Source organism: Cervus canadensis, chromosome 4 (assembly GCF_019320065.1).
Source record: "Cervus canadensis isolate Bull #8, Minnesota chromosome 4, ASM1932006v1, whole genome shotgun sequence".
Lineage (NCBI taxonomy): Eukaryota > Metazoa > Chordata > Mammalia > Artiodactyla > Cervidae > Cervus > Cervus canadensis.
In genome coordinates, this window is record NC_057389.1 from 57866791 (window position 1) to 57888241 (window position 21451).

The window sequence follows — 21451 nt, forward strand, 5'->3', positions numbered from 1 at the left end:
ATGTTGCGAACCACACCCCACCATCTACTTCATCTACACCAGGTCTTGCAGTTTTAAGACAGAGATAAGGGTCATACCCATTTTACAGGTGGCTAAAGTGAGGTCAGAGAGGTTGGCAAACCAGATCATGATTACACAGCAGGCAGTGACCAAATCTGGTGTGGAGCCCAGGCCTGTCCAATTCTAGAGCTGATGGCTCAGGGGACATTCAGTTCTCCTGAATGGTCACTGCTGGTTGTCTTCTTCAGGTTGCCTGGTCCCCTCTTCTCCCCGACCACTGTCCAGGCCTTTATGGGGGAGCCATAAAGTGGGGCCAATCTCATTCCTCCCCAGTCTCTGTGGCCAGGAGGTGGGAGCCAACATCGGCCAGAGTTCACCTGCCTCTTCACTTCTGCTAGGCTGTCTCAATCCTGTGGGCCCAGAACGAGCTGCCCTCTGAGCGTTAGGAGACTGTGTCCAAAGTCCTTCGTGACCAATGAAGCCATCCCCATTGGACTCAATTCTTTCATCTGAAAAAGGATGCCTTTTTCCATGTGTGAAATATGGGTTATGCCCCCAGTTCTGCTCACTCAGGGAAGGCAAGCGCCAGCCCCAGTGGGCAGCAGAAGCACAGAGGCTCCCTGAGGGCATCCCCCTAACCCAGGAGCCGAGCCCTTCCTTGGACTCAGGCCAGGGACTAAAACTCAGGGTCGAAGTCTGAATTCTGAGTCTTAGGGTGCTGGCTGCAAGACAGGAGGCCAGGGTGACCAGGGAGGGTGGGCTGACAGACTCCTGAGGCGCTCAGCCCACTAGATCAAGGAAGTCTCATTCCTCCCCAGTCTGTGGCACCCCGCAATCTCTCAAGGACCCCTCTCCCTGAGTGGGGGGAGCAGCTGGACACTTGGCGCTCCCAGGAAAATCGATTCTCCATGGCTTTCCTTCTCCAGCCTTTCCTCTACTGAGCTCCCCCGTGTCCCTTCCCCATCAACCCCCAACCGGCTCTGCCTGGGCTAGAGTTCCCCATACTGGAGGGCAAGTGAGTTTAACACTTCCATGCCCGTGACTGGGGCCTCCTTCCCCAGGGGTGGGGAAACACCCCCCTTCCCGTGCCCACCCTGCAGAATTCAGCTGACTACACGGCCAAGGATGGGTCTCCTCTGTGTGAGCCTACACACACACCTTTCAGTGAATGGAGCCCCAACCTTGCTGGGAGCGCGCCTGTGTGCGCACCAGCCTCCGTGGGGTCAGTGCTCCGGGCCCAACTCTTCACACCATCTGGGTGAGAGCTGTGGCCGGAGAGCAACGGCCCGAGCCTGTGACAGGATGGAGCACACATACCACACCGCCTTACTGGAGTCGTGTATGGGGTCCATGTGTGACTGTGTTTGTCCATTCGTCTGCGTGTATGTGTCAGCATGTGTTGTGTGTTTGCCAGAGGCTGGGGCTGTGAGTGTGACAGCGAGTGTGCTTTCAGAGTGTCCACAACGACTGTGACTGGGCCCTGCCCGTGAGTGTCAGCCCTGCGTGCTGGGTCGTGTGCTGAGTGACTGTCTGTCCCAAGCGTGTGCCCCTGGGTGTGCCGCGTGGGATGTGCGTGAGTACGCGCTGCGTGCCAGGCCGCAGGGCCTCGCGGGGCTGCTGGGGATGGGGTGACTCATGTCTCCTGAGCTCATCCCGCCGCCAGCCCGCCCAGCTCACCCTGCTCGGCTGGGCTCATGGCCGCCAGCGCTGGGGGTTGGGGGGGTGGGAGGGAGGCAGGCGCGGGCAGACGCGGCAGGGAGGCTGCTTGATAAATAACCTGCTGCTTCCCCAGGCCTCTGAGAAGGGAAGGCTGCATGGTGGGGAGCAGGGGGGAGCACGAGGGAGGCAGTCCTGGCCCCCCAGCTCCGGCGGCCCTGGCCCCCACAGCCCAGGCTACGGCTCCGGTTCCTGTTTCATCGAAACCTGAGCTGGGAAAAGCCTATCGGGTCATCTTGCCTGTCCCGCCGGCCGCCAGGCCCAGGCAAGCTGCCCCTCAGGGGACAAGCCCGCAGCCTGGCCGCCCAGCCAGTGGGTGGGTGGGTGGGGGGAGGATATTTCTGTCCAGACTAAATGCAGCTCGAGGCCTCTGTCTGCACCCCCCCCAACAGCTGCTCCCAGGGGCCCCCTGGCTCTGCAGGACTAAACTAAATATAGCCCCCCACCCCAGCAAACCCCCAATGTTCACCTCTTCCCATTGACCCCACCCACATGAGGGTAGGGAGAAGGCTGGAAAACCCGCTGTGTGACCCTAAGCCAGTGTATCCCTCTCTCTGGGCTCTCAGTTATGAAATATCAAGTATTACTCAGCTCTAGGCCCTGACCTGCCTAATAGGCCCTCTTGGAGAGAAGACGCAGGTGACTAAATTGGGGTCTTTGTCCAGGGAGGTAGGGGCTGAAATCCCCTCCTTCAAAATGATTCTTTTGTTTCAGCAAAAGAATATCAGGAGAAGCTCTCCCCAGCATTCCCAAGTACCTTTAGGCTTATAAACATGGTCCCCTTCATCCTGCTTGTTCCTTGCCCAGGCTGGGCAATACCAGGCTCCTCCAATCTGCCCCAGCCAGACCCTGGCCAGGAAACAAGTTGTGCCAGGCTTGGGGAGGGGGGAAGACGCGGGAGCATGACAGCTGCTATTTCCTGGAGGCCACAGTTGGGCACAACCCGGATTCCTGCCCAGCTCCACACTCCACCGGACAGCCTCTCCCAGGCTCTGGCCTTCAGCAGGGCACCCCTTCCCCAGTGTCAGCCCCGTCATCAGCCAGGGTCCCACCCCGTCCCTCTTGTCCCCTGCACTGGTACAGACAGGAAGGAGGTGCTGGATGCACCTTCTGGCCTGGGCTGGGAGAACGGTGGTCTCTGCAGGGTTCAACAGGCGGGGGAGGCAGCCCCAGCTTCCCCCCTCCTGCCTGCCTGCCCACCCGGCTGCTTCCCCCAGCCCCACACACACCGAATTCCCTACATGCCTGTCTGTCTCTGACAGCTCGCGCAAATACTTGGCTGCGCGGGCACCCGCTGTTCTGAGCCCGCTGCGCCTCCTCCCCTGCCTTCCCCGGGGGGCTCTGCAGACACAGCCAGGGACGGGAGGGGGGCCAGAGCCAAGAAGCCTGGTGGGCAGTAGGGGGAGTGAAGGCAGGAAGAATCAGTCTCAGTGCTCCATCCCCAGGCCTGGGGGAACTGAGGGACTTGGGAGGCCACTGTGAACCAGTCCTAGCTGGGCGGCAGCTGCCGACGCCCCCGCTGCCCCCCGGAACCTCCCAGGAGGACCTTCCGGAGGCCTCCCACTCGTCTCAGCCGATGAAACAGCATCTGCCACCCCCGCGGCGGCAGCTCAGGACAGGGCGGAGGGCACCGCAAGGCCCCTGGGGAAGGCTTTGAAATCTGGACTACGGCCCGGCCCCTCCTGAGAGCCCCAGCCCCCCACCAAAGGCCCAGCCCTGGAGCGTGGGGGGCTGCGTTCCAGCCCTCCTGCAGTGTGAGGGGTACACCCGCTCAGCTGCCAGGTCTGGGACGTCTCCATCAGACTGGCTGGGGGCCTTGTTTGCCCCCAACTCTCCTCCTTCCTGCTTGCCTCGCCTCCCTCCCCGGGGACCAGTGGAGGAAACACTTCCTGAGAACAGCTGGGATTTTCCGCTGGACATTGGCCTCGCCAGTCAGCCCCTTATCTGCTCCCCCCCAACCTCATTCCTTCTCCCAGAGTCACCCCTTCAGCCAAATCATACTCCCACCCCACCGCCAAGGATACCCCTCCTCTCCCTACCATCCTCCCACTTGCCTCAGCATCCCCAGTACCCAGCACATGTCCAGGCACAGAGCAGACAATGAATGAATGGCCACATGGAATGACATGCTCCATTTTGCAGATGGGTATACTGAGATCAGGAGCAAGCCCAGCTCCCATCCAGGCTCCTCCTGAATGGGAAGAATGGCCCTGGTGGCAGGGCCCTTCTCTATCATTTCCCACCTGGTACACTTTCTACCTCAGGAACCAATGCAGCCCTCCCAAGCTTCTCAGGCATCAGGGTGACCACACAGAACTTCTCAGTGCCCTGGGGCCAAATGCCCAGCTGACTATTTAGGACCACTGGCCCAACTCTCCCAAAGTGTAAGGGCGGGCTTTAAAAGAACCGCAACTGTACTGTCTTTGTGACTAGACTGTGGGGTGAAGCCTCCTCTCCCCATTGCACAGATGGGGCTGCAGAGGCCCCCAGGGGAGGGGGGAGCTGCAGGCGGCCGTGAATCAGAGGGGGAGCTGGGAAGCCGCCCGGCCCTGCCGGCTGTCGCTGGAAGCAACAGCCTGCATTTCCTCCTCACACTGGTGCCTCGGGAAGCGTGGGCAGCGGGCGGGCGGGCACTGCCGTGAGGACCCCTCCCGTGCCTGTAGGCTAGCTGCGTCCCCTCACTGCCTGCCTGGGCCCACACAGTCCACTCCCCGTGCTGGCGTGATTTATTTCCAGAGAGGGGCAGACCAGAGGCAGAACTGGGTTTCATGTCACTGGCGGGCACCACAGGGAAGCCCCTCCTCTCAGATTCTCAATGTTCCTAGCATCGAACAAGATTGAAACATGACCATTCATGCTTCCTTCCAGCAGGAAAGCCCACGGTTCTGTGATTCTAGGCTCTCAACATGACAAGAATCCTGACAAGAATCCCTCAGCTCCAAGCATTCTATGATTCTAGACTCCTGTGACTTAAGATTCCAGGCCACCGAGATCAGACACCGCCAGAAGAAAGGGGGCCAAGTCCACTCCTACCTGCTGCTGGGGGCCCAGCTAAGCAATTTTCTATTGAGCTCTGGGGGAGGCAGGTCAGGCAGGAAAGGAGCTGGGCTCTTCCATCAGGGTCACCAGGAACTGGACGTGAGGCTGTGGGGCAGGGCAGGGGTTATGGGGATCAAGCTGGTCTAGTCCTAGAGGACAGGCCACCACCTTGTGGCAAACACAGCCACGGATGCTGCAGCTGTCAGGAGGCCCAGACCTCGCCAGAGTGCAAGCGGGTAGGCAGGGCTTTGTCAGCTTGTGCCCCCACCCTGGAGCTCAGAGGGAGGAGGGGTGTCAGGTCAGGGCTGGTCTCCCTGCTTCTCAGGTTCCAAGCCAAGCTCCACGCTTCATCTTCCAGTCTTCACCACCCACTGCTTCCTCCTTCCCACTACAGTCCCTCACCTCTCAGGCTCCCAGGCCAGCCCCAGCCCAGGCCAGCTGGCAGCCAGCTAAGCTGAGGCAAGGTTCCCAAGCCCATTTGATAGATGGAAAAACTGAGGTTGGGGGAGAGAAGACGACATGACCTGCCCCAAGGACTCAGCCTTGGCAGCCTACTGGTCTCTGGATGCATCTCTCAGTCCCGCCCCTCAACCTTGCTTCCTAGAATCCTCTGCAGGACCAGTGTGTCTCCCCTGACCAGTCTCCTCACCAACGTAAGTACACCTCCCCCATCCTGGTTTCCTTTGAGAGCACTCAATTCCACAGCCAATCACCTGCTCATTCATTAATTCACCCAACTAGCCAATCAGCCCATCTTCCCACCAAATGCCAGGTCCCTTGCCAGGGGTCTGGGGGGCTCAAGAAGGAAAGAGAGCAAGGCCTGTACCCCGCAGGCATTGACGGAGTGCCTGTTGTGTGCTAGGCAGTGTGGATCGCCACACACAGCCCAACCCTGGCTGTCCTTGTGGTGTTCATGGCCCATCAAGGGCTCTGCTGCTGCTGCTGCTAAGTCACTTCAGTTGGGTCCGACTCTGTGCAACCCCATAGATGGCAGCCCACCAGGCTCCCCCGTCCCTGGGATTCTCCAGGCAAGAATACTGGAGTGGGTTGCCATTTCCTTCTCCCATTTCCTTCTCCAATGCATGAAAGTGAAAAATGAAAGGGAGGTCGCTCAGTCGTGACCCTTAGCGACCCCATGGACTGCAGCCTACCAGGCTCCTCCATCCATGGGATTTTCCAGGCAAGAGTACTGGAGTGGGGTGCCATTGCCTTCTCTAATCAAGGGCTCTACCAGGACCCAATCCCACTTGGAGTGGCAAGTTCCAAACGCTCCAGCCTCAGTTTCCTCATCTGTATATGGGGAAGCTAACAGCACCCACATCACTGGCCTACAGTGAGGAATGAACAAAGCGAAGGCTAGAAAGCTGTCCACACAGTGCTTGCCCTCAGTCAGGGCCTGGGACGGGTTAGCCGTTGTCTTCAGCATTGTTAAGACCTACTATGATTATTATAGTAATAACTGGGAGACAATGAGTGATCAGAGCAGCAGCTAAAGCTCTTCAAACACTTAGCTGGTGCCAGACACTGAGGGGACAGGAAGGAATCACTGCCACATACCCTTGCAAGCCTGGCAAGGAGCAAGAACAGTAACCTCCCATTAGCATCTGATGATCAAGGGACTCGATGGTTAGAAGCATGGCCCTGCCTCCATGGAAGGTCTACTCCAACATGCGTTCACGGGTGCCTGCCGCACACGTATGTGCAAGCTTTTAACCATGCACGTGAATACATGTCTACACAGGAAAGCTGGGAGGGCCAGCAGGGGAGATGGGAAGCGAGACAGCAGTGAAGGGAACACAACTGCTGACGCTGGCTCAGGCCTCCCAACCTAGCCCACCCGACCCTGGCCAGTGATCACAGCAGAGCTGAGGGGACTGTGGCAAGAGCAAGGACCGGGCCAGTGGGGAGAGGCATGAAAAGATGCTTTGCATAGTTCTGGCCACCAGATTACAGGCCTAGGCTGGGCCCCTAGGTGGGGGTGTGGGGGCTGCCAGGTGCTTGCAGTCCCACATGGATCAGGCCACTGCGCCCGCACTTCATGCCTGTCCCGGCATGGCATATGAGCGTTCCTGCTGGCAGACCGGGCGAGTCCGAGGAGGTCAGGGGAGGTCACGGTGAAGGGAGGGAACAGTGGGCCCAAGGGCCATGTGGGGTCTGCCGGACAGGGGAGGGTGGGCACAGGGCTCCCCCGGGGCCACCGGGCAGGCCTGGCTCTGCCCTGCTGGGGCCAGCAGCTGGAGGGAAGTAAATATAGCGCGGGGCGTCCCGGCCACATTCCTGGGAGGCCAGTGCGGCCCGCCTGCCCACTGCTCTAGGCAGAGCGCAGCAGCCAGGGCCCAGAACTGCCCCTGCCCTCTTCCCAAACAAACAGAAAAATAAATAAAACCAGCTCTCCCGACCAGCACAGCTGGGGGGATGGGGGCAGGAAGGGGTGGACAGGGTTGGGGGGTGCAGCCAGGCGCACCAGTTGCCGCTGTTTCTGTCCTGCTGGGGAGGAGGAGGAGGCCAACAAAAGAGAAAAATGGAGGGAAAGGGCAGAGGGACAGTCAGAGATGTGAGAGAGGGGGAGAGGACACACAGGAGAGACCGAGTTGTGACAGGCAGAGGTGTGTGTGGGGGGGGCAGGTCAAGAGGGATACAGATGGTATCAGGGCTGGGGGGGCGGTGCACAGGCAGCCCCGAGGTCAGTAATTCAGCAATTCAGTGACAGGGATACCCCAGGGTGGGCAGCAGGCAGACAAAGGGGGCCTGTGGGCTGGGGCAGGGGGCTGGTTCCAAAGGCCATGAAATATTAAAGACCTTAGGCCAATGAGTGACAGAGGTCATAGAAATAAGGAGACTAGCCAGGGAGATACAGGGACCCTGAAGCAGACCACCCCCTGTCCCCAGGCCCCCTCCACCACCTCCTGAGCCTAGTCAGCCTCCCCCAGCTCTCCTCCTGCCATGGCTGCTTCTGTCTTTCCATCCAGACGGAGGACGGAGGAGGACGACGGGTGAGGGTGGGAGGGGCCCGGGGGATTAGTGAGGGCAGGGGACCTCTGCGGTTCTCTCTTCCCTCTGGCTGATCTGTGTGCAGCCGGCCCTCCAGAGCTGCCAGCCACTCTAGTCAGAAGGCCAGGAGGCCTGTCAGCACAGCCACTGCCACAGGCACCTCCTGGGGAAGGAGGGGGTAGACATCCAGCTTCCCCTTCACAGAAAAAAAAAAAAAAAAATCAGCCGCGCCACCACTTTCCACAGAGACCAGCGGGAGGGAAGGCCATGCCTCACAGCTCAGCTGAGCCAGCCAGTCAACAGGCGAGCAAGCCAGCAGGTCATCCCCCAGCCCTCCCACCCGCCCCCCACCCCCCCCCGCCGCCCCAGGCCCCACCATCAACCCCATGACCTTGGCCAGTCCCCCTGTCCCCAAGCCTGTGTCTTCACCAGCCCCACCCCACCCCAGGCTTGGTGTGAGGAAAAGAAATAAGAGTACAAGTAACACCTTGAAAACCTGCAGGGGGGGCTAGGGCCAAGCATGCAGGTAATCCTGTGAGGTCAGGCCCATCGTGGGTCCCATCTCACAGATGGGGAAGAGAAACCCAGACAGGCAGAGTGACGTACCCAAGGTCACACACCTGGCAACTAGCAGAATAAAGACAGAAACGCTAACCATGAACCATGTGTTCTTTTCTTCCTTTTCACTGGGGGACAGGAAGTCCTCATCACCGTAAAAGCCAACTTTGAATGCTGACTGTGGGCTAGCTAGCCACTGATGGTGGGCACTGCACAGCCATCCCTGTGTCTGTGTGAAAATAGCCTTGTGAGGCAGGCACTCTTACACTCCCATTTTAGGGATAAGGAAACTGAGGATCACAGAACATATATGGACCAAAGGTCATACATATATCCAGCTTGGCAGTGACATGGCCAGGATTTGGAGCCAGGTCTGACTCCTGAGCCAGTGGTCAAATATACCTGTTTGGGTGAGGTCGAGGCTGGGAGTTAGGAGGGCCCAGTAGCGGGGGAGCTCAGTGATCCTATTGGTGCCTGAAACAGCCACCAGGAAAAGGTCAAAAACAAGGTCACAACTGCTAGACAAAGGGGTGGTCAGCAACTCCTCTGGGAACAAGGAGATGGGCAGAGTCTGTGGGGACCCACAGTGAGGACACTGTTTAGGGGCTTGACCAGAGTGATCTGCCTGGTCTACTTAGGGCCCAGGTACCAGATAACACAAGCCCCTCCCCCTAGCCTACTGAGGCTGGTCTATAAAGGGTCAGCAAAGCCTTGTCCTGTTGGCCCCCAGGGCTGCAACCAGCACCCAAGGGCCGGTGTGCTAGGAACTAATCACAGCCCACCTCCAGAGCCCCCAGTACAGGCGGAAGAGGGGGCAAGATCCCCTCCCTCCCTCCCAGGCCCTGTGAGCCCAGAGGGAGGCCAGCATCAGAGGCAGGAAATGAAGAAGAATTTGCGATCTAATTGAGCTGGCGGGGGATTAGGCGGCAGAATGCAATTACAGGGGCTGGAGCAGGGCCAGGGGCACTGACACCCTGAGATGTGGCCTGGCCCAGGTGACTGGGCTGAGCCAGTCTCTGGTCAGAGACACCCTATGGGCAGTGGGGTGGGGAGAGGGAGACAGGTAGGCAAAGATTGGGGCCAGACCGCTCTTCAGCACACACAGGATTGCAGGGTTCCAGCTCCATGAAATACCCCAAATCAAGAAGTTTTCCTGAGAATTCTTCCCCAGGGAACAGCCCTATGCACTCTCTCACGGGGAGCAGGCAGAGAGGAACACACGTTCTCACAGGCTCCACTCATGCATATACACACATGTGTTCATGCTCTCAGGGAAGACCCACAGATCCATGTTCACTTGCATGGGGACAGGCTCCCAACCTGCAGACACACAGCAATGGCCCTTTGTTGCCGATGGCTCCACCAAAGAGGGGAGAAACACAAAACAAAACAAAAAAATACACCCATGACCTTAAAATCCTTTTATTCCTGTAATCACAGGCTGCCATTGCCGTGGATACGCGCTGTCACCCCGGCCCCAGCCTGTCTCCCTCCATGGCTTCCAAACTCCCAGCAGGCAGGCAGACGGGGAGGCTGCCCAGTTACTGCTGGGGAGGGCAGGGGAGGAGAAGGACTGGGTGGGAGAGGTTCAACACCACACACGTTCACAGACTCAGGGCCTCAACCAGGGAGGGAGAGACTCAGAAAAACAGATGGGCAGACAGAGATACAGAAAGAGCAAGGAACACAGACACCAGCTACCAAAGACATAGACCACTGTTAGCATAGCTCAGATATGCTCACTCCCAGAGTCACACTCTTTCCCAATTCAGTACCACTCAAGGAGTGATATAGTCCCAAATTTACAAGCGTCTATGAAACACACAGATATACACAAATCATGAACACACCCTCTCCAAAATTCTAGGCCCACACAACTCAGAATATACACATTCCTAGATTTACAGAGACAGACCCAACTTTCAGATATAGACTCTCAGGCTCACAGCACACAGGTATATATGTGCTATGCAGACACAACTCTTAGATCCATAAACACATGTCCTGATTCACAAATATGCACAGGCTTAGACTCCCAACACCCCAAGATTAAACAGACACACATTCAACACACAGAGTCACAGATATATCCATCTTGAGTCATTAGCCCACACACTGCCCAGATTCCCACATCCCATACCAACAGACTAGACCTACACAGCCTCACTGAGCAGCTGACACTGCCTTCGGCTTTAGGGGGCAAGTGGAATGGTTGGAGATTCCTGGGTCCTTGAGGGGGCAGTCCTTTCTCATTGCCTGCAGCCTGGGAGGTGGGCTCAAAGTTGGGGGGAATAAAGGGGGAAGTAAGAGAAAGCAAAAAAAAAAACTTGAGTGGGATATTCTTGTTGGGCAGTAGCGCGTGAGTAACTGGGGAGGCTTTTTGTGGTCTGGTGAGTTTCAGCTATGAGTGAGAGTTTAACTATTAATACACTTAATCAAGGGCATTTCACACACACACACACACACACACACCCTACAACCATACACAGAGGCTAGGATGGGACCAGGTGGTGGCGGGGTAAGAGAGAGAGAACCTCAGATAAAAAAGGGGAAAGCTCCCTTCAGGGGCCCAGGGGGCAGGTAAACAGGGCGGAGTTTCTGCCCTGGGCCTACCTCTAGGGGGGTGGGGGGTAGAGTCAATGATTCATTTCTAAAAGCCCAGAGGGTGGGGCTTGACACATAGTAGGTGCTCAATAAATATACAATGGGCCAATGAATGAAGAACTGAACCACAAATAAAGAGTGGGCAATAATAATAACAACAGTAATGATAAGTGAGCCCTGCCCCATCCTTGGCCAATTGAGACATGCTTCAGAACACCAAGCTGGGGAGCTGGCTTTGACTTCATGGTCACTCCAAAAGACAGGGGATCTAAGAAAGTAGGCCAGAGTCTGGCTCATCAGCATCCCAGCATCCCTCCACCCCATCCTTTACCCTGGAAAGTCAGCTGACCTCGGCCCAGCCTACACCCCTCTCTCCCAGAGAGATCCCCCCAATCTTCATTCTACTGTCCCATGAATAAGTAGGTGAGGTCCTAAAGAAAGCAGGGTGTTTAATTCCCATAGACTTGTTTCTTTATCCAGATGAAACCTGCCCCCCCCCCCAATCTTATGAGCCTCAGCTTCTCATTTGCCAAATGGGTAGAAGCTGAAAAGAGGCAGCAAGAGTTGGGGGTCACAGTAGGAACCCACAGAACACAGGCTTAATCTGGCCTGGGCCCTGGATGCAGAATCCTCCCCTTCCCTTCCCCCACCCAGCCCAGCCCTGCCGGGTGGACATTCCAGGCCTCACGTGATAAAGACGAGGCCGCTGGCCCAGGGGTAAGTCAACAGGCTCTGTCGGGGGAGAGATAGGAGGCCCCGGCCAGGGTCACCTGCTGAGCCGGGAAAACAGCCGGGCCCAAATACACACATAAATAAGGCGCCAACAGACAGCCAGTCAGCCAAGGGTCCATCTTCTGCAGAGGAACCTCTGCCCCCACCTTGGAAAGGGAGATGGCATGGGAGAGGGAGGCTCCAGGCTAGCTCTTGCTTCCCTGGGAGAGCCCCAGGTTCCTGCCAGGACTGGAGGTGAGGGTGTGGGAGGGGTGGGCTTCTACCAAGGGCCCCAGGACTGAGAACTCAGAGGCCAACCTCCCTCAGCTGTTCCCACTCCTTCCCTGGGCAAAAATCACCCCCTCTCCCTCCTCCCCAAGGAGAGAGGACAATTTCCGTTCTGGGAAGGGGGTGACAGCTGCAGAGCGGGCCACTACCCGCCCCCCCCCCCCCGACCCCGCCAGCTCTTGCTTGAGTCTCATCCAGGGAAACTGCTAAATCAACACTACGCAGTAGTAGGTAGCACTGGCCTCAGTCTCCCCGCATCGCTCTCAAAAAGGCGTTTGGGAGGCGGCTTCGGGTCTCAGTCCCTGGTTTCCTAAAACGGTAGGCACCTAGGGTACGGGCTGGGGGGGGGTCTTTCGGGAGGGGGGTTAGGGCAAGCTTCGGCCAGCACGCCCCCTAAAACCGTCTAATTGAAATGCTCTCACTTGCATGGAGAGCCTTCCCCCGGCCCCCGCCTCCCGCCCCCGCGGGCCGGGGCAGCTGAGGTGGCGCCGGGCGTTCAAATAGCGCTCCAAACAAGTCCGCAGCGACCGCGCACGCAGCCCCCGCCAGGCGGCCCCAGCGGAAAACTTGAAAGGGACTCTGTTTGCCGGCCGCCCCGGGGCGGCTCCGGCGGGGGCGAGGGCCGAACGAACGCACACGCCCCCTCCCCAGCGCTTCCTGCGCAAACGCGGGGAGGCGGGGGTGGCTGGGGGGGGGGGAGCCGGCCCACCCCAAAACCTCGGACTCGGTCGCAACAGCGGCTGCGGCGCAGGGAAAGGCGGAGGTCAAGAGGCTGGCTCGCCAGAACCCCCCGCCCCCAGCTTCAGCCCCTTCTGTCCGAAGACGCGACTCTCAGACCACCCAGGGTCCAGGGGGCAATGTAGGGCGCGGTTACCAACCCTTCAGACCCCCGTCGCAAGAGACAACAGGGAGCAGGTCTTCCCGGATGAGTCCCTACAGAAACCCCAAATCTGCTGGTTCCTCCTTGCAGCCCGTGGCACCAGCCCAACTCCGCGCACCCCTTCCGATTCCTGAGGTGGGGGCACCGAAAAGCGATTTTGCTCCCTCATTGGGCGCTTCAGCTCTTCTGACAGGTCCCGGGAGGCGGCCCCCCATTTAAAAACCGGGGTCACTCACTTTCTGTGGATCCTACAAATAAACAAAGCCAGGCGCACCCCGCGCTCCCCGCCGGAAAGCAGCCCATTACGGGCGAGGACAACTTCCCCCAGCAAGAAAATTAACACATTCTTCTCGCGGCGGTTCGGCCCCTCGCTCTGGGGAAGCAAGGGGGTGGGGGTGGGGGGCTCGGGGCCAAACTTCACGGGTAAATTTGGGGCCAGAGCAGCGAAGCAAGCGGCTGGGACACCCGCCTCCCACAGCTCCGCAGCTAGAAGAACACCCCCATTTTCCCTCCCTGGCTTTGCATGCTGCTTGGCCACGCGGGGCTCGGGAGACAGGCTGAAAGATTCCCTAAGGCTAGGGAGGAAGGGAGAGAGAGGCCGCGGGGAGCAGTGGTGGTCGGGGGTGATACTTTGACGGAAAAAAAAAAAAAGGTCAAACTTGATCTGCCCGCCAGACACCCCGCGGGCAGCGGGGGCGAGGAGCCTGAGGGGAAATGTAGAAGTGGCCACCGCCCCCTCCAAAAGGAGGGGGAGACCCAGCCGCGCGTCGTCCAGGGCATTAAGAGCAGTGAGTGATGCCCCCAAAAGACAGTACTACGAATGGGGTCTGTTGGGGGGGAGTGCGCGCCGGAGATCTCCAATCAGCCGCCCCCGCAGACGGAGCGCGAGCCCAGCGCCGAGAGGTGAAGACACGGGCTCCCGCCGCCCCTGTGCCCTCAAGCTCGAGTACTTGGGGAGGGGACAGTACCCCGCAGGGAGAGCCCCGGCCCCAATCCAAGGCGCCCAAGCCTCCGTCCCCGACCCTAAAACCCCTCTTTTTGTCTGAACTCAGTGATCTGCGACCGAGCTGACTGCGGCTTGGGGAGGCTTGAGTATAGAAGAGGCCACTGAGCGATCACCGGAGCTAGGGCTCCTAGCCCCCGGGGCTCCGAGGCTCCGATTACGGGCGCCCCCCGCCACACCCAAACACGGACCCCTCTTTTCCCTTCCCTGGCTCTCCGCACCTGAACTTCGGGGGAGCCCGCGCCGCCAAACTTTCCGCAGACTTGCAGCGAACTCCGGCCCCGGCCGCGCACCGGGCCCCGGGGGAGGAGAGGGAGGTAGGCGGGGAAGGGGAGGGGGCCGGCCTCCGGGGGGGTCGGGGGAGGGCCGTGGCCCGACACCTACCGGCTCTCAGAGTCGTCCAAGCCGCCACTGCCGCCGCCGCCGCGAGGCCGAGGGGGAGGGGCGGGGCGGGGAGCTGCGCTCCGCTCTGGGCACCGCCGCCGCGGTGCGCTCCGCTCCAGCCGCGCCGCCCGCCGTGCCCGGGTCCGGAGCCGGAGTCACGCCGCCGCGGCTGGCCGGAGGCGGGGAGGGGGGGGAGCCTGCAGCACCTGCCCCTCCTCCCCCTCCCCGCGGCCCAAATTAAAAAACAACAAAAAGCAACTAATCACCCCCGAGCGTAGCGCGGAGCGGCTGGCTGAGGGCGCAGCGTGAGGCGCCCGGACTCAGCAGGCGGCGCGCATGGCTGGGCGCAGGGCTGGGCAGGGCTGGGACGCGGGGCCCGGCTCCGGGGAACAAGGTTCGGCTGCTCTTCTCTCTCGGCTCGGGCGCCTGCTTTCGCCGCCGCCTCTGCTGCCGCCTCTACATCCCCGCTCAGGCTCCGCCGCCGCGCGCCCGCCCGGGCAGGAGCTCTGAACGCTGCCCGGGGGCTGCCGGCAAAACCCGGACCGGACTCCAGGCTCCCTCCTCCTCTCCCCCCCACTCACCCCACCCCCCCCTCCCGCCGCCACCTCGGCTCCCCTCCCTCCTCCCTCCGCCTCCCTCCCGACGCAGCTCTGGCCACTTGGACGCCGCAGGCTCTGAGGCCGGAGCCGCAGCCACTGCGCCTCTAGCTCCCCGCGCTCTGAGGAGGTCGGCCCAGGCTCAGCTCTCCAGCGCGCCCGGTCTTAACCTCTTTTCCCGCAACTTTACAAAAAATAAGAGGACCTCACGCGTTCTGTGAGGAGTGCATGGGCTTGAAGACGCACCTTACGGGGAAATCCGCCATCCCTCTGCCCCTTCTAGCCAGCCAGCCGCGAAGCTACAAGGACCAGTAGGGAGGGTTTGGCCGCGCCTCTCTGCTCAGGTGCGCGTGGGGCCGGGTACTCGTAGCCGAGCACTCTTGGAACTAGACGCGTGTTCAAAGATTCCACTCTTCCCAGAGCGCTTTCCCATACTCATTGGGCTCTGGGAGCCCATTTCTCCCAGGGAGAAAGGGGGCAGACGTCCCTGTTCCCATTACACAGATGAAGAAACTGATTCGAGAAAGGACATTTTGTTTGCTACGCCGCCCCCAACCAAAACACTGAGTCCTGAAGTTAAAGCGGCTACACAGTGGTGCTCTGAGACGGTGGCCTGTGAACTCTGAGTCTGAAACAGGGCCTAGCACAGAGCCATGCTCAACAGACACTGGCTGAAGGAATTAAAGCCCAGTGGATTCAGATTTGGCCCCGCACATCCTCACTGTCATTCACCGGCCCCTCCATCTGCCCTGCTTGGGCTAATCCTAAAGCTTCATGTGTCGACCTCTTGCCACTTCAGAGGCCCATAGCGCAAGCCCCAGGTCTTTCCCCAAGTGGAAACTTTCTAAAGTTCTGTGGAATTCGTGGGGGTGGCTTTGTGCTTCCTGCGCCAGAGAAAACACAGCCCCCAGAGGAGAGACCCTAGCAGGAAAGGGGCAGGGCGGTTGGGGAAGTCTACCTAGGGTTAAAAGATACAGCCTGGGGCCCAGATAGCTGGGAGTTAACTGTGGCAGCCCGGGTGCCTACAGTCACAGGAGTAGTCTAAGTGGAAGCAGTTCCCACCTCACTCTTCTCCTCCTTGGTGTTGCTTGCCTGGGTGTCACAGCAGCTGGGGCCTGGGTCTTACAGGAGCAGCCTGTGGATGCCCACCTTCCAAGCTTTCTAAATTTGGTTTTGGGACTTTGACCCAGCCAGGGGATAGGGGTGTGAGGGAGGTGTCAGAGGGCAGGGTTCATCTGGAATGTGTTTCCTGTCTACCTGCCCTGACCTCTAAGGCCACAGGGAGTGACCCTCTTGTGGACACCCCCTCCCTTCCTCAAATGCTGAGAAGTGTTCTCTCAACCGTGTGTCAAGGAATAGCTCCTAAGTTGGAGGGAGGCTTTAGCCTCTCCTCTCCAGCAACGTTCCTCAAAGCCACCCCAAACATACCACTTGAGGAAAGCAAGTTACTTGCTCTGAGAACATAGTTTGAAGACAAATGAATACGTCTAGATTACCACCCCTAAACTGCTTACAGACAGACATTCTGGCCGACCCTGAGTGTCAGGTACTGTATTGGACACTCATCTGACTATATGAGGAAGAAGGAAGTGGCGTCTCATGCCAAGATGACCAAAGATCTCCAAACACTTAGCCCACCACGATCTACCTTTTCTGAGGAAGCTCAGGCTCAGACTGTGAGGGGGGACTTGTTCCCCAGGAGTCAGCAGCAGGCCTCAGAGGATTAGGACCCAAGAAATGAAACTTTGCCCTCAGGGAACTGCAGCCTAGGGGGGAGTGTGGAATCAGGCCCTGCACGCCTGAAAAAAGCTTCATGCTGAAATTCATGGGGTGTGGGGGACAGTAGCTCCACCTTAGGGAATTACTACTAAATATCCACTATTTCCCCAAGGACGTCTGTCCACCCTCCCCAACTTGGCAAAGGCCAAGGGGCTGCAGGTTGCAATGGAAATGAGTCAAGTGATCCCAATGGTGACTTTCTCAGGGATGGGGTGTTATTGTATAAGTCTGGCCCAGTTTAGAGTCAACCTTGGAGTTTTCCCCTTCTCCTGGAAATTAAGAAGTGGAGGGAGACCCAGATCCTCACCTCTCCACCCCAGATAGGAACCAGAGAGGAGAGTGGCAGAACTGTCCACATGGAAAATGCAACATGCACAGGAAATGCCATGTGCAAACCATCTGCGTAGAACTCTATACCATAATGAGTGAGACAGGGGGGAGACACCCAGTAAGGATTGGGCACGAGGTCTCTGGCCTTGGGGGTGACTATCCCCACCCTATGCCCCTTCCACAAGAAGTAAAGGGATTCCAAAAAGTATTCCTTCCAAAAAGTATTTGAATTTCACATTGCTATTCAATCAATCAGCTTAGATTTAGGAAGCAATTTCCATAAGTCTCCAGTACCTGTGGGGGAGAGAAGAGCCATACAGCCACCTGCCCTGTCTTCTGGGTAGGATCCTGCTCTCCTGGTTCTGGTTAGAATATCCATAGCTGGCATTTACAAAGCCTTCACCCTGAGCAGGGCATTAAACTAAACAGTTAAGGCACCTTATCTCATTTAATCCTTACATCATCCCCAGTAGTGGTAGCGTCCCCAATTTTCAGATGAGGAAACTGACATGAGACAGGCACCAAAGTTGTTTTCCTAACCCCTGAGATTTGCTGGCCTAGTGAAGCTTCTCTGTCTGGGAGTCATCTGGTCATCATCCTATAGTGAACTCCTCAGAGCCCACTGGGCTCAGCTGAAGCCCCTGCCCCAACTCAGTCTGGCTTCCCTAACTGGTCCTGTTCTTCCCTGCAATTCCTAAGCCCTGCTGACCAACACCATTCAACACTGGCGGTTCTTTCAGACACCCCAAAACTTCCCTTCAAGTTTGCATGTCTTTGCACAAATTGTTCCCTCTGCCCAGAAGGATCTTAATCAAGCTCACCTCCTGAAGTCCTCATTGAAGACCAAGAGCATGTTATCACTCCACTGGGAATCTTCTCTGACTTCTATTCCCTGCCTCAGTTTGGCTTCTCTACAGAGCCAGCACTAGCCTTTGTGCAAATCAGAAAAAGCTACCACTTTTTGGCAGGTATAGGTACCCCCATTTGGCAGCAGGTCATGAACTGTCTTCCAGTCTTCCTTGCTCCCTTTGCCAGCTGGCTTTTTTGTAGTGCATGTACTGAGCAATTGTACTCTGTGGCCTGGCTTTGGGGCCCCACATCTGTCCCCTCCTATGGCCACAGTGACCACACGGCACAGAAATAGCTTTTATTTGCTCATTTGTCTCCTGTCCCCTCACTACTGCCATCCACAAACATTTGTTGAGAGCAGGGGAGAGTCCCCTACCTGCTTTGGATCTGAAGCCTGGCACTAAGTAGGTACCAGTAATAAGGATTGTAGCCACCATTTTTCTGAGCACTTACTATGTGTTTTGCACCATACTAATTGCTTTCAGTGAATGTGCTTAATCCTAAGGCTCACACAGCTGTTTAAAGTTACAGAGTAGCAAAACCAGGATTTAAACCCATACCTTGTAGGAGGGATCTACCTTTTCCATTACTACCACTCACTTATCAGCTGATGTTAGTCATCGATTAAACATCCAATGGCTTGGAATGGCTGCCTGGAGAGAAGTGTGGGAGTTAAGGTTTCCAATTTAGATGGTCAATGCAGAGCCTGGCATACCCTTCTACTGAGGCTCCAGTTCCCTCATCTGTTATCACAGAAAATGAAAGCCAGGGCATTTGGAGTCTTGCCTCAGGGCAGGGTGCAGCATAGTCTTCTGTGGGGTCACGCTGGCGGTTACACCTCACCCAGAGCAGGGCTGGGGGTGCAAACATGGGCAGAAGAGAGATGCCTGACTGCCTAGGCATGGGCCCAGGCCTCTGGGATCTCAGGACTCACATACTGACCGTTGGTCCTTAGGTACCACTGCTGTACCCATGACCTCTGAAGGGACAAGAGAAGTGTGAAACTAGAAGGAAATTTCAGAAAAGCTAGGTCTGTTTCTTAGGAGGTCAAGGTCCAGTCCATCCCTAAGAAGTCAGTTTGGTGGCCCAGCCTGGCCCTGAGCTGTGCAAACAGAGTGGAAAAGGCCAGCAGAGGGGTTACTTCTCTGGTCCCAGAACAAAATGACTCTGGGGTGAGACTGGGAGGGAGAAGAGACGAGGCCAATACATGCACGTCACACACTTTGTAGTTCTGCTTGCCCAGGCACAGCTACACATGTGCCACACACAACCAGAAGTAGCCCGATACTCTGCCAGACCCAGGGAAATAGGGAACTCAGCCAAATGTGACTAGGGGAGAGGGGCAGGGACAGTTGGGGTTGTCATGCCCGTGACATTAACTCTCGACTTCTCTAGGCACAATCATGGTTCAGCTGTCTCTCCTATGGGAAGTGGGAAGGGACTGGGTGCACTCAGAGGCCAAAGCTGTGTGGCTCCATGGCCCTCAGAATCATGGGGAGAGGGAGGGATCCCGAGGTAACAGAATGGGGCCTTGGGGGACAGGAGGACACAGCATCCCAAATCTGGAGACGGTAGACCAGAACAAAGGGTGAGGGTGTGTGTGCCCTGGGCATCCGGAAGTCAGCCTGGCCAGAAAGTGCTCTACCCAAGATCTACAGGCTCTGGGCAGGGGTGGGGGGGTGGGGGGGTGATAGGGAGAAAACTTGGAGGAGGAAGAGGTGGGGCTCAGCCTCCCCTCACAGATCTAGCCCCAGAAGGCAGAGCATTGAGACTAAAAAACAGGACCCAGCCTCTTTCCCCAGACCAGACCTCCCCTACCAAGCCCTACTTTGTTCTTCCAGAGAATGGGGTGCTCAGGCAATTGCCTGGGGGTAAGCCCCGGATGAACTGCTCTTTGAACTGGCGGGACTGGTTCTGTGTCTAGTCGCCTGGGCTGTCACGGGGTTGCTTGCTTGCTTGCCTTGCCTGGCCTGGTAGGAGGGAGGCCTCAGGAAGGGGCCCCTCGTAAATCGTTAACTCCCAGAGCAGCCTCTGCTGCCATGTCCCCCAGCCCCACCCCCAGTTGTGACTCAGAAAGCCCACTGGAGGTAGAGGAAGAGGTTAGAGGTCAGAGCCAGAGGTCCCAGCACCTGGACAAATCCTTCCCCTGATTGGAGGGAGGTGGGGGGCGGGGAGTATATGGAGACAGTGTCTATGGCAAAGGCCCTTCTAACTTCAGAGCTTCTCACCCTAGTTTGCCCTCCAGCCTTCCCACTGTAGCCCTGACCTTTGTCTCTCAGGAGTCAGAAACTCTGGGTGGGCCTCATGGGACAGTCCCTGGGCAAGTCCCAACCCCACCAGACCCTTAATCTCAGAGAGATAACTATGCCAGTCCCACCACTTCACCCCAAGGGGTGTCACTAGGACTAGATAATGAGTGGTTGGGGAAAAGAATTAAATACTGTTCAGAACTGGGATAGGACCCTCGGCATTGTTCCAGCCCTGCTCCCTGGTGCTGGGGTTCCCTCAAGAGAAATAAAGGCTGCCTTTCTAAAGATATTATGCTAAACTCTTTATCTCCTTGGTAATTTATTTAGCCATCATATTCTCATTTTGCGAACAGGGAAACTGAGGCTCCCAGAGACGTGACTTACCAGGCTGTGACAGTTGTTCTGGAGTGGGGCCAGGATTTGAACCTGTTGTGTGTTCTCAAGCTGAACCCTTGAAGGGTTCTCTGTCTCCTTATTAAATTCTTAAACTACAGGTGAGGAGACATTCTAAAGGCAGAATAGGCTAGACAGTCCCCCCAGTGTAACGCTGTGTGTAGGGGGTCTGGTAGGGGAGTATATGTGGGCAGGAGACTGGCAATGCTCCCAACCTCTCTATAAGCCCCTCGGCCAGGGCAGCTCCCCCTCAGGTCACAAAGCCCCAGGTGCTATCACAGAAGAGGCTTGACTACTGCTTCCTGGACCCTTCAGGAAGAACTCTCCTGACCCAGACAGGCTAACAAGAGGATTGATGGCGCTACCACCCTTTTCACTAGGGAAACATCTCAGAAGCTAAGGAGACAGAAACAAGAAAAAAAAAATCAACTTTTAATCGAGATTGCAGATTCAGAAAAGATTCATAAGTGAAATGATTCCCCAAGGAAATATAAAAAGTTACTTACGACACGGCTAAATTGAGCACGCTTCAATCAAGGGCTGTTGAGAAATCATTAAGATATACAAGACGCTTTTTTAGATATATGTGATTTCTGTCAGGACAGCTGGCTAGTGCTCCACTTAGATCTGGCCTGCAGCTCTCTTGGCCTGCTGTGTCACCGCCTCAGACTCACAGATGAGGAAGAAGGGCAAAGTGATGAGAAACCATACCTGCTGGGCCCCAAGAGCTGCTGCCCAGAGGTTGCCACTGCCCCTGGGGGCCCAAAGACTCTAGCAGAGAGAGTGGAGCAGAGGGATTATGGTCAGAACTTTTTTAATATTTATTTATTTGTGCTGAGTCTTAGTTGTGGCATGCGAACTCTTAGTTGCAGTATACGGAATCTAATTCCCTGACCAGGGATCGAACCTGGGTTCCCTGCATTGGGAGCACAGAGTCTTAGTCACTGGACTGCCAGGAAAGTCCCTGGTTGGAACTTTTTATTGACTGAAGTAGCTTTTCCCCACTTTCCAAAAGCACCATGGGATGTGGCAGGGCTAGAACTACTTTCTTCAAAAAACTAGAGGGGACTCCCTGCTTCAT

The 21451-nt window shown here is 57.2% G+C and overlaps 1 protein-coding gene across 3 annotated transcripts in view; it reads right to left on the reverse strand.

Moving 5' to 3' along the window:
* CXXC5 (CXXC finger protein 5) overlaps positions 1-14707 on the reverse strand; it is a 34956-nt gene extending 20249 nt beyond the window's left edge. Inside the window, exon 1 of one of the 3 annotated variants that reach the window (XM_043465343.1) lies at positions 14175-14707. The gene's annotated coding sequence lies outside the window, so the exon portion shown is untranslated. Of the gene's footprint in view, positions 1-13023; positions 13043-14011; positions 14131-14174 lie in introns of those variants that run through there. The other 2 variants (XM_043465344.1, XM_043465349.1) reach the window with 2 other exon arrangements.
* Positions 14708-21451: the final 6744 nt, after the last annotated feature.